Source organism: Macrobrachium nipponense, chromosome 26, assembly GCF_015104395.2.
Source record: "Macrobrachium nipponense isolate FS-2020 chromosome 26, ASM1510439v2, whole genome shotgun sequence".
Lineage (NCBI taxonomy): Eukaryota > Metazoa > Arthropoda > Malacostraca > Decapoda > Palaemonidae > Macrobrachium > Macrobrachium nipponense.
The window spans coordinates 38,148,001-38,162,101 of record NC_087215.1 but is presented as its reverse complement, the minus strand read 5'-3'; the positions used below and the strand labels follow the sequence as shown (position 1 = coordinate 38,162,101).

At 38.5% G+C, this 14,101-nt stretch overlaps 1 protein-coding gene across 11 annotated transcripts in view; it reads right to left on the bottom strand.

Annotated features, from left to right (window-relative positions):
- The window catches only part of LOC135200190 (TOX high mobility group box family member 2-like), a 1,058,689-nt gene that overhangs the window by 10,129 nt on the left and 1,034,459 nt on the right, over window positions 1-14,101 (bottom strand). The window lies entirely within an intron of this gene.

Genomic DNA, 14,101 nt, shown 5'->3' with positions numbered 1-14,101 from the left:
TTGCGCAGAACCAGTACAAAAAGAGGCATGATTCAGTAGCAAAAGCCCTCCACTGGAGCCTGTGCAAGAAACATCAGCTACCTTGCAGTAGTAATAAGTGGTACGAGCACCAACCTGAAGGAGTGATAGAAAACGATCAGGCAAAGATCCTCTGGGACTATGGTATCAGAACGGATAGGGTGATACGTGCAAACAGACCAGACGTGACGTTGATTGACAAGGTCAAGAAGAAAGTATCACTCATTGATGTCGCAATACCATGGGACACCAGAGTTGAAGAGAAAGAGAGGGAAAAAAATTGGATAAAGTATCAAGATCTGAAAATAGAAATAAGAAGGATATGGGATATGCCAGTGGAAATCTTACCCATAATCATAGGAGCACTAGGCACGATCCCAAGATCCCTGAAAAGGAATCTAGAAAAACTAGAGGCTGAAGTAGCTCCGGGCCTCATGCAGAAGAGTGTGATCCTAGAAACGGCACACATAGTAAGAAGAGTGATGGACTCCTAAGGAGGCAGGATGCAACCCGGAACCCCACACTATAAATACCACCCAGTCGAATTGGAGGACTGTGATAGAGAAAACAAAAAAAAAAAAAAAAAAAAAAAAAAAAAAAAAAAAAAAAAAAAAATAATAATAATAATAATAATAATAATAATAATAATAATAATAATAATAATAATACATTTGTTCATTAAAGACATACGGGTACGACCAGTAGTCTACGGGAGATGAAGACTCACGTTTCACTAGCCCAAGGCAGTTTCAATACAATTGGTGAGCATACAATCATGATGGTAACTTCACAAAATACATTATAGTCAAAATTAAATATCGTTTAAATTGCTTCTCTATTCTCTTCATTCCGAATGGAAATAATGCACGACCTACTACTACTATTATTAGTTACACGCACACATATATAAATAAATAAATAATATATATATATATATATAGATATATATATATATATATATCTATATATATATTATATATATATATATATATATATATATATATCACACATACATGTGCATTCAGTTAAAAAAAATGAAGACGGGCAAAGTCGAACCCATCAAAACAACTTGAAAGAGCAGAGTTGGTGTGTGGAGAGGCCAAATTAGCGACAAATCAATGTGGACATGTCCCTTGCCAGTTTAAATGGAACCTGGACATCACTGGACCTCATCGTCATTGCCTTGGACAACTATGTCCTCGCCAATCACCACACGGCCACTATTACCTCTCCACTACACACGTCCGCCACCTTAAAAAAAGGAACACGAAAAAGAAAAAAAAATCCCCACCATAATGCTGAAGCTAATCCTTTTGTGGGGTAGATTAATAGTATCTACGAAAAAAGACAAGGTGGGAGAAAAATAGCAAGATTTCAACTCTTAAAAAAGGTCGAGAGGGTTATCAATTAAGTAACTAAAAAGAGGCGCCTCGTGGTGGAAAAACGGGGGATTGGAAACCCTCCCTTCCCCGATGTGCAAAAAGGCTCTCTTTCACTCGCATAGAAAAGGCTATTAAAATAAACGACTCATCTAGACCCAAAGCCTCATTATGGGGCAATTAAAATGAAAATTAAATATTTAAAAAGTCCAACTGGTGGACGGAAGTGATAACCCGCCGTAAAACATTAAAAATAAGAAAGCCGCGATGAGGACTTCGTACAGATAGCAAGCTTCTACAGCGTAGCCGGAGCCCATCTTATGATCTGTCAGAGACTCGGTTCTACCCAACCACCCCCAACCCTACTCCCTCACTTCCCTAAAAGCCCACCCCGGTCCCCGACATCTTGCCAGCTAATCTCAGTTGCTGGACGTCACATGCTAATCATAACATAGGCAGTAAAATGAAAAATAGTTCCTGTAGCGATGTCGCCGGGTTCTTTTACTGCCCCTTTATGCTCTTATATCATGCCTTGCGCCGTTTCCCCACTATCGCCAACACTAAGCGGTGGGGGGACACTGGCGCACTCCCCCCTATCCTCCCCCTCTCCCTCGGAAAAAAAATATCATGACTAACTCCCAGCCCCATCCCACAACTTCCCATACCCGCTTGCCACGAATATACACTTATTATCATCTCCCATCCTTATTCTCTTATTCCATTTGAATTGTATGAAATTGGCTCTATATCTTCAAACTGTCGACATTTTTTACACAGCCTTACGAGCAGGGGACGCGATTTTCCACGTACACACAGCAGCAGCATCAGAGAATGAAGATTATGCAAAGTATAAGAAGCAGGAAGGAATGTGGGTAACGGCTTATTACACAGATTTTGTTAACTTGGTTATCAGGAAACATGGCATCATCATCTCTTAACAAGTGATGCGCACTTGGATGGCAAAACCACATTACTGGATCACAAAAATGAGAATAATTCAGTGCATGATTATGAGACTGGCATAAAATACTGATATGAGAAGTGGAATATGTGATTTGGCGAAAGGATATATACTAATGATACAACCATGAGATTATGCAAAAAAGAACGGCAAAGACTCATGGTACTGTAAAATATAAATTTCACAAACTGCAAATTAGATAACATATGGTAAAAATTATAATTCATCTAAAACAACACTATATTATATATATATATATATATATATATATATATATATATATATATATATATACACACACACACACACACACACACACACACACACACACATATATATATATATATATATATATATATATATATATATATATATATATATACACACATAACATTAAAATTTGTAGTTTTCCGTATATGCCTATCAGGAACGTGTATAAGCAATTAACAGCTCCAATTAATTACAAATCCTTTATAAAGAGTAAAATCCTCAAAAGTCACTTTCATCAATACTAAAGGGGAAAAAAAGACAACCGGACAGTCTCCTTCCCTTTACTTATAGGGAGAAAAATCACTTGTCATAAACGAAATAAATCTCAAGACAAGAGAGAATTCTTAAAACATTTTACCGCTGTGAAAGTTTACACGAATCTGAGACCCGTACGGTCTATTGATTACAAGTACTGCATCACGGATTGTTTGCTACTTTCGCTCTTGATAATCGTTCAGACAGTACATTGGTTTGAATACCAAATATAAAGAATCAAATTATCACCGATCTGTTTGCTTATTTAAATCTTCACTAAGTTGAGGCCACAAAATCAAAGGTCAGATATGCTACTATAAATCAATAAAGGAATGTGGAAATGAAGATAATGTTCATCAGAAGTAAAGACCTTGCCCACAATAAACAAAGCATAATTTTTCAATTGAAGCGTTAAGCGCCTATTAATCGGACTACATCATTAACCGGGCAACAGAACAACAACATTTTTGAGTAACTCTCTCCAAATTCCATGGGTACTGTATGGGGACGTGGTTTTGTGGAACATTATTGCAGTGACTTTCGTTTCGACAAACCTGCTCAACAACGATGAACAAGAGTCAAATGTATTTAAGGTTATTTGTCTTTCATATTCGCGCTTATGATGCTGAAATTCTATACACTCCCGGCGGCAATACATTTTTGCATTTTTTCATTTTTAACGTTGATCTTAGAAGAGCGATTCAGTTATGATTTAGACATTTTCAAGCACAGTGTAAGTGCATGCAAGTTTTCTTTTGTTATACACATAAAGGCTTCAATAACACTGCACTCCTGGCAGTAACTGGGAAACAGCGCCGTCATGAAATAAACACCCGAGGATCGCTGCCGCCGTAAGTAACAACGAAGAAAGACTGAGGAAAAGGAGAGCGAGAGTTCTATGAAAGTCACATTAGGTACATTATTATCCTTCCCTATTATAATAAAGCAATATAATATTTCACCCGTAAGTCTCTACTCCGTTACCCCTCCCCCTTCCCCCAACGTACGAACCACCCACCCACAGAATCCCAGCATACAGACCCGACCATCTCCTTCCTCCCTTAAACATTCCATGATGCTGTTCCCTCTTTCTTTCGTTCCGGCCACATCTTTCTTCGTCCACACTTTCGCTGCCGAAGATGAAAAATCTACACCACGATGTGTTATTGAGAAAAATCCAATGGCTAATAAAGACCGAAGCCTGTACTTTTTTTCGCACATAAAAATGAAATACAGAGGAAAGACATCAAAATTGCATCGTCACTCGCTACACCAAAAACATTTCACAAATTTGGCAGCAGAGAGAGAGAGAGAGAGAGAGAGAGAGAGAGAGAGAGAGAGAGAGAGAGAGAGAGAGAGAGAGATTCTTCAGGTCAGACGACTCAAGAAAAAGGGCGGATCAAATTGGCTTCATTACGAGGAGATATACGTATACTAATGAGTCGCATAGAAAAGGTGATTCTTTCCGTAAATAATAATGACATTTACCTTTATTTTCGCCCTCCTCACGTGGCTGCATCATCACGAGCTAGTTTCTCATCTTCTGTCAGACTTCAATGCAACAATAATGGCAGACAGATCTAGTTTATGTAATGGTAACATTTCCTATAAACCTCGGAAAAAGTGTTATTACGGACGATACATCACAGCTGTCCAAATTATATATTAATTACAAATAAAATTCTTACGAGTTATTATATTAATCATTTCAATTACTTGGGAGCAGCATAATCTCTATAAATTCAACTAATTGACATAATTTACTCGAAATTATACTGGAATTAAACATTCTAAGTTCATCAGCATCTGAATACTTGAACTATACAGCATTAATTAAAATTCAACGTTCACTAAAACCAGTAAATTTAAAGATCCAATGGTCTGGTTTCTTTACTCATTCTTATGCGTATTTGTTATTTTTTCATTATGTATTATTTTTACTATTTTATGGGCAGATGTGTCCCAACTGTGGTTAATCATCTGCATATCACTCTTCTGTAAGGCCTAATCTGTCCGCCAAAGTAGATTTAATGTCTCCGATAACATATTTTAATTATTGCTGTATAAAAGCGAAAAAATAAATCGACCTTATTTTCCTTCAGCAAGCCTTCACAATATTACAGCGTTCGAGTTAGCTTCTACGCAACTACTTCCCTAAATCTGCAACGAAGAGAGTAAGCCCAAAGGAGAATCTGAGACGGAAAAGTTCAAGTGAAAATTTGCGATGAGTCAGTCAAAAGGAAAAATCGGCGATGGAGAGAGTAAAATCAAGAAAAATATCTACGATGGAGAGAGTCAAGTCTAAGAGAATATCTACCACCAAAAGAGTAATCCAAAACAAATCTGCTTTGCAGGAAGCAGATTCAGAGGGAAACTACTCAAAAGGATATTGATGTGAGGGAATGAAATAATCCAAGTAAATACCACCCAAGATAAGGTTGAGAGGTACAAAAGAAACAGGATACTGACCTGGCCAGTTTCGTTTATTACGACACTTGCCATTTTCATAAGAATAGCAAAGACTAATAGCGAGAGAAGTGGGAGAACGAGAACTTCTCCCAAAATCTAATCGCTGACTGTCAGTCACAAGGTCTAACTTGGGTGAAATTTCGTTAAAATTCACCCGTTATTTTTTGTGTACTCCTGCTGACGAGCAGCCAAGCAAACAAACCAATCCGAAAACATATCTCTGTGGTGTATAATTAAAATAATAGTCACGCCAATAAATTAACATTATCATAACGCTCCATTCTTGCCTAGACCTTATACACACAAACACCCAATCAACCACGCGCGCGCCCACACACACATTTATACAAACACACACACTTACACACACACACACATATATATATATAATATATATATATATATATATAGATAATATATAATATACATACACACATACCTCAAAGCAACTGGATCTCAACAAACCTCAGCCTCGCCTAATTTTAACAAACCTAATTTCAAGTACTTTGAGTGATGAAAATCAATTGAAAATAAATACGCACTTGTGTAAAAAGAAATACATATGGTACATAATGCAACAACACACAAAAGGCGTGTGTTGGGCAGGCTATAATCGAATCACCACATTGAAATGGTATATTGCAGATCTGCATTTAGAACATTAAACGACTATAGTATATTTAAACGGCTGACATAAACGATCGTCTCTAGTAACGCATTTCAGAATTTTCCACCAAGGAAGCCTCGAGAAAAATAGGCTGACATGCAGTTAATCTGCCGCACCAAAACCGAACCAAACCTTTAGAATGTAAGTGAAAGAACCGTTGCAATCCTACAACAATGAACAAACTCCGAGTCCTGCAATATCCTAAAACTAAGGACAAGAGCAATGGCCGCGAAGCAAATGAGAATTCTCAAATGTCCATTCCCGACGTCCGGGTAATTTTTAGGCTGGTCTTATTGACAACATTTCCGATTTCGCCCAAGATGGAACTTTTTTCATTCCCTTGTGTGTCTGATATCGCAAATAGTCTCTCATTCGAAGTATTAATTCCTCATCCTTTTTTATTCATCATTCTCCTTCTCCGCGGAGCGCCTACCACCGTCTGTTGTCTCTGGTGGGGCCTCATCGGTTGGAATGCATTTTCATAATCATTTCATTTAAGTATCAGAGCAGCAATCCACTCCATATTGTTCCCCTTTTATTGAAATTCCATTACAATAGCGACGTTCTGCTATGACAAGCTTCCCCAAAAACCACTCCGGGAATATTTTCCATGCGTTAAATATATAAGTTTGACCGAAAAAACAGCGTGAGGGGAAGGGGGAAGGGGGAAAGGGGAGGGGGGAGTGGAAAGGGAAGCTTAAAAATGCTAGGAACAACCCGGGGCTTTTTTGTTATTGCTATTCCATAGGATAAACAATCTAAAAAGTGGGAGTTTACAAAACGCAAATGCCCCCACTCGGAAACATTTCGATTCAGCACTCTTAATATATTGGAATGGATCCCGAACGGGGCGCAACGCCAATGGTTGAAATACCGACGCAATATCATATATTTTTTTTCTTTTGCTTCATTCATAATAGGAAAAAATTCTTTTGTCAGGTTTCAACACCACATTCGCAAAAACGCATGCAAATACTCAAAATTTCAAACATAAAAAGAGAGGGCTTCAAACAAACGGAAAAGATATTAGTATTTGAGGTCGTTCACATGATGGCTTATATATACGCTATATATATATATCTGGGGACTGAAATCCTTCGCTGCCTGCGTCCAAACGCTTTTGTGGCTGACTGGGCTCGATGTTGTTGGTCATTTCCCTCACTAAACGCGCCCAAACTTATTAAGATCAGAAAGGCCTTCTGAGGTACACTGATGAACAATAGCAATGATTGACATGGCTCATATTCAAAACAGTGTGGCTCGCACTACATCTTGAAAACGATCCCAGCAATAATTCCCATCGTATAAGGCTTCCAGCACTTCACTAATACCCACTCTGCCAAAACGTGCTGAGGAACGGAAAACTGACGTTGAACATTCTACAAGTAATTGGCATACTGCCAAGAACGGAGAGGAAAATTGGAAGCCAATGGAAAATCTAATTACATTAAGAATTCAAATGCTGGAAACATTTTTGTGTCGAACACGAAAATGAGATTTTGCTACAATTTACTCTTTAAGATTTCCCTGAAAAAAAAAATTAAAAGTACAATACAGCTGAGCTTACGTATAGGAAGGGGAGCTTAGTCTACAGATTTACGCCCACTTAATTATGTAACCAAGACATTTGTTAATATTCTAAAACAGCCGGAAAAAGTGCAAAAGGACAAGGGGGTTCGGGATAATGGGGAGGCACGGGGCTGGGAGAAGGACGTGACAAAGTGACAAGAAGAAGAAGAACAAGAAGGAGAACGCAAGCGGAAACAACAGAAAGGAGAAGCCGATATAAATATCTCATGCAAATGCAAGACAGAATAATAAAAGTTGTAGCCGCCAGCCCCAGAGGCATTTATCTGGCAGAAGTTATCAAAACAGAAAAAGAGAGAGAAAAACACATATCCGGCATCTCTTAAAAGTGAAATGGAAGTACTCAAGACCGTCATTGATCGAGCATAAATTGGCTTCTTAAAATGGAAAAGTTGTCAGATATCGCTAGTCACTACGACTCGCAGAATAGTGGTGGCAGTGGTAGCGCGCGGCGGGAGAAAAGGGGTGCCCGGGTGTCACGGGAACGATGGCAGTTCGGGGGAGAGGGTGTCACAGGAGGAAGAGGACGTTCGGATAACAGGAAATGAGGGAAGAGTTAGGAGGAGAAAAATAAATTCAAGAGGCTATGAAAGTGAAAGAATGATCTCAGTCATCGAAACAGCGCACAGAAGTCTGTGATGAATACAGGCAGACGTTGCGTTCAGTTGACGAAATCAGAGTAACGAGAATGTGGCCTTTCGCTGAAGACGAAAGTAATGCGTAGGAGAAGATAAACACAAAACGCCCAAAGCCTATCAAAATACTGAGCGTCAAGATCAAATGGGAAAAAGAAACAAGGAAATAAGATGAGCAATAGAAAATGGGGATGAGGTGGGGGAGGGAGATCCACTGGGTTAGATGGAACGCCATTGGCTGTTGGGGAGAGAGTGAGTAAGTGTGTGTGTGTGTGTGTGTGTGTGCGCGGGGAGGAGAGGGGAGGATGAGGGGAGTTGGAAGATCCATAATCCCATGTTCAGTCAATCGAGACGAGGGTATTAAACAAAATAGATCACATTTCTTCCAAAATCACAATGCCATCCTACTTCTGGGACAAAGAAGATAAAAAACGAAATAAGGATTTTCTTCTGATGAAAACGGTAAGGATCTTTCCTTTCACTGCCTTTGGTGTTGTCTGTTACACAATTTCCTTTTAAGTGAAGTCTGTTTATATAGTACATGACAGCAAAATTCTAAGATTTAATTCACAGTGCATACATACATACATACACACGCGCGCGCGCGCACACACACACACATATATATATATGTGTGTGTGTATACATGTCAATTATTCAGAAAATCCTACCCAGAATAACACTTGAAAATAAATATATTTAGGTCATGCTCCCTAGTGGTATAATGAAATCTTACGATTGCAGAAAAGTTAAAATGAAACCATAATTACGGAAAATAATTCCTCACCGGGGCCAAACATTGTTTCACTAGTGAAAAAGATCTTAATAATCTAAAAGCCAATCCCAAGAATGAATACAAGTCGACCTAGAGCATCTTTTCTGGTTCACCACAGACGACTACCGACCAGGTATCTTATCCCCTAAGGCAAGTCCAGTCACCGTACTTCATTTTATGTCAGAAAGGCGAGCACAACACTAAAATTAGGCTAGATATTCCTTAGCTATCAAATTTGAATTTCCACACATCTCCCTCAGATAACATAAATGAGATATAAAAACTGGGGAAAAATAAAAAAATCTATTATAAAAATAGTAAAATTGAGCAAAAAAAAAAAAAATATAACAACACCAATAATCTTGATGATGATAAGAATGGATTCGGTATTTCCTGATGGGACAGACGATTGCTGTCCATAATTTCTACTTTAATATATATATATATATATATATATATATATATATATATATATATATATATATATATATGAAAATTGGCAGGCTCCGCCATGAAATTTTTCTGGATTCGCTAAGTGAATCTTCCTCATGTGCTTCAAAGTTTGGGGAGTAATCTCACTTAGAAGACTTCGTGATTAGACAAAGCACGCAGAAACTACGTAATTATATTCGTTCACGTATTGAAAATAATCTAAAATGTATTATTTATCTTTCCAATTTAAACAAGAGGACATTTAACTGTTTTTTAATAAATGTGGCCAACGGTCTCTTTCATAGTCAGTGGCAGTTCTCAAACAAAGTCCTTTTCGCTCGTCCCCTTCCATGAAATTTCAAGAACCTCCCTGAAGGTGACAAAAGACTTTTCTTTCAACAAGGGAAGCCAAACCACTCGAAATGATGGAATAAACTTGTAATATAGGAGGAAAAATACAAATTAAAATGATGAGGTACCATTAAAAAAAAAAACCCACATACAAAGAAAGAAAGGCAACATATGGGTGCGGGAGTATAAACAGAATCTTTCAAATAAAATAATAGGTCTTTAATACTATGTTAAATAGGCGTAAGAAACCCATTACACATTTATCATGATACATAAATATGTTACTTTCATATAAAAATAGGAGGATTCATAAACGACACATGAATGTGAATAATACTTTACATTTACACATACCACACATATATACTGCACATAAGAAAAATGTCAACATACGGCGACAAACAAGGGAAAGGGGGGGAGATGTAGTAGAGAAAGAGACGGTAACTGCTGTCTGTTTATTCCGAGAGAGAGAGAGAGAGAGAGAGAGAGAGAGAGAGAGAGAGAGAGAGAGAGAGAGAGAGAGAGAGTTGCTAATATGATTCTTTGAGAGGGATAGGAAAGTCATTCCCCCTTATTTATGGCACACGGGTAAAAATGAAAATCTTTCCGAGCCACAAGGGCGCACCTGCCGGCGTTTCCATCTATGTAAATTCAAGTCTTGTGCAGTTGTGGCATAGAGGCTGTCGAGCCGCAGAGGAGGGCAGCGCGTTGTGCTGTTAGACTTTGTTATATTTCGATTCTTGTATGAAATCATGAGACGGTCCCGTAGCTATTAATGTCTTCTGGAATACTCACAGGAGAGCACTACAAAAGCTTTTCCATATTTCGTCTTTACCCATCTTATATAGAGTCTTGGAGTTTAGGCATCCAGGATGCTACAGGACGGTTTAAGGAGGAAGGTGATATGCACGAAGGGGGAGGCTGCGTTTAGGGAGTTATAAAATATGGAGGGAGAGCCCCACATGGACGACTTCAGTTCAACTCCACTGAGGTGTCGACAAAAATAAGGAAAAATGCCGAGAAATGTGGGTCTGTACGTTGACGCAATTACAAACGCGCTGCACAGGCAAACGCCTTTACTCTGGAAAGCAGTCAAATCAAGCGAATCCGAGTCGATTCTCAAAAATAACCCAAGATCAAAACAACATTAATTTTAAAAGAATGGAATTTCCCTTTGCCGGTTTCAAACGGCCATTTCTGCCATAACCGTTCGCAAGTGTATCAACGTTATTAGCAGCATCGACATTCTGTGAAACGCCTAAAGTGCGTTAAAAATCGCGGCTCTAGTAGTAGTGGTATTTCCAGGGTCATTTATGATCCCGGAAAAAAAATTCTACGGACACATCATATTCAACAAAATCTGGTTTTAAAATTTTTGAAAACGGCATGAAAAATCTTTATGAAAACGGCCACGTCAATGAAATAATCATTATATTCACTGGAATCATTCCGGTGATGTGAATTGTCTTTAAGTAATAACAGATTATAAAAACAACAGACTTACTCTACTTCGATTACCTAAGAAAATAAATGTTTGACTGCCTACTGTCGCCGCATCACCGGTACTCAATACGTGAAAAGACTACGACGGAAGTTTCTACCAAACTTCTCTTATAAACAAGTACATACGTGAACTTTTTAAATATGACTCAGTCATTATCTACTGAAGGCGTACAGTTCTAAAAAATGTGTACATGAAAATTAGCCACTGATCAAGAAAACCCAGCAACCTTTCCAGTAAATGTCGAAGTACCGTTTAAAAGTTGATGGAACAAAGCCTACTAAAGATACACAAGTATTATTTTTCAATATTAAAAGATCAAGAGAAATTATCATCTAATAAACGGCTAAAAAAGGGCTTGGCTTTTAGGTCATCCAGCACAGATCCTACAAATTTATGATATAACCAACTGCAAATCCTTCTTAAGCAATTTCCTTTAAGAAGAAAACACAGAAAAAAACTTCCGGCACAGACTACAAATAAGCCAATACCATGCTCTTGGAAACATAAATGAATAAGTGAACGGAAAAAGAAATAGGGAGATAACTGAGCAAACGTCTTCCATATAATGAGTGACAATGCAATTGGACAACCCCTTCCCTGCGATTACACTCTCATCAATGAATATATAAACTGGAAGATGAGACGTCTTGTAAAACAAGATGAAAGGGGGAGGGAGGGAGGGACCTTAGACGGGTGTCACCCGTCCTCCTATTCGCCTCCTTTCTCTAAAGGGCGTTTCATCAACATTTTATATTGCAGGAAAGCTGCCCCAACAAACGTGATTATAACAGATCAAAGGCATACTTAATATCGCAGGAAGGTTGACGCCAGACCTTATACCCAAAGCTTGCGTTTCATAGCATATATATAGTATATTCTCACTACATCACATTATCCGTTTCTTTTATATTTTACCTATTTCGTTCAAATGCTTTCCTTAAAAAACAAATCCAACTGCTGGAGTAGTCTTACTTTCACCGCCTTCCCAATATCATATACAAATTGTATAATGAGAGAGACAGACAGAGAGAGTTCAACTATTCGAATTAATATCGCAGTCGGAGTACAGTAAGGAAATTCGAAACTTTCCTCTCTTATTGAACATAACTGTGACAGACACCATAATATTCAACTTACAAACCATTGCGATTATTAAATACGGTAAGTTTTTTGTGTACATGTACAAATAAAATAAATTGGCTCATAAAAGCAAAATAAATGATAAGAAGATATAAGAATCCATTAGCACGTTCATTTCACACCTCTACAGAAGAGGCTCACGGCCCTTCAACCTATAACCGCCCACTCTCCCACCCCCCACCCCCCCTACAACCACCCCCTCTCCCACCCCCTACCCCTACAGCCATCCATTGTCTCCCCTTAACTACCAAATTTCAACAGCTTGTTAATAATGGTAATAGTGTAGAGATGAGACCTTAATGTGCTAGGAACGGTTCTCGCTTACTTACAAAGACAGAGAGTATAATATGTTGTTGTTGATACCCGTTAACCATTGCATACAACGGCGTCCCAAGAGACAGTCTTTGGCAAGCCATCGGGAGGCAGAGGCCCTTCGGAGTGCCGGGCGAATTCGGCTCTTAAGGGAAGGTGGCCAAGCGATTACGGAAGATAGTTCGCCATCAAGATGGCTTCGGCCCTTACTGCTCATCTATCTTTAAATGATATGTATATTGCTGCTTTCATGTGGAGTTGATCCATTTAACTGACGTAATAAACTTTGGACTTGGTCCTATTTTGCCCAATAATTGGTTGCTTAATTGAAATTGGGCAGTTAGAGCATTACTTGCATATGCATGAGATTTACAACTGCCAGATTGCTTTGTGTCATTGTCAAGACTCCATTTGGGTAATCACTGCAAATTGATAATATAAACATTGCATAAAATCGGGTCCGAAACTCGCCAACCACAAAGGATATAGTTAAAGCTGGCTCCGCACTCAAGACTTTCCCCCATACAGATAGGTACAATGAAATTCACTCCCTTTCCTGCGTCAATTACACGGTACTCAGTCGGGAGGCCTATATAGACGTCCTTGTTCATAAACACACATGTATGTCCGCGCGTGAGTGCTTGTGAATACGGAAGATTCATGTCAGCACGGGCTCGCTTTCTTATGAAAACAGAAATTACAAGAAATTTAAAACCAGAGTTACATAGAAAAACTCAATTTATAAATGAGACGTAAATATTCTCGGAAATAAAATGATACCGGTCTGCTTCCAATAAATTAAATCTGGAAGATTCCTCACAAAGCAGGATTTCGTGCCACAAAGTGTACAAGCAGTTATTATAAAACCTCGGGTGACCATGAATGATCGAATTTGGAAACACTCAAAACGATTAATTTCCACTTTTACAGTCCAATTCTGATGAGAGTCAGGTGCGTGACCGAACACCAAATAACTTTCTGTGTCGCTTAATACGATCTTTGTGTTCAACTGCAATTTGCATTTGTACACATCAATATAACTGCTTTAAATGTGCGTGAATAGAACCACTGTTTAGTTCTCTAGTCACTCTCTCCTGTATTAATACTGAATATCCATGTTTTTTTATATGTAAAGAACAGCGTGCACGGTAAGGTCATATCTCAAGTAAAATAATGACTGAATTCACAACAGCCGTGAAGATATACGACAAAATTACCGTTAATGCCACGAGCTAAAAATGTGAGAGGTTCCCACATGCGTATGTGTTACGTACAATGTAAGTAACATATTTCTATTTATACAGAGTTCTCACTCACGCCACCGCAAACACGATTTAAATCCGAGG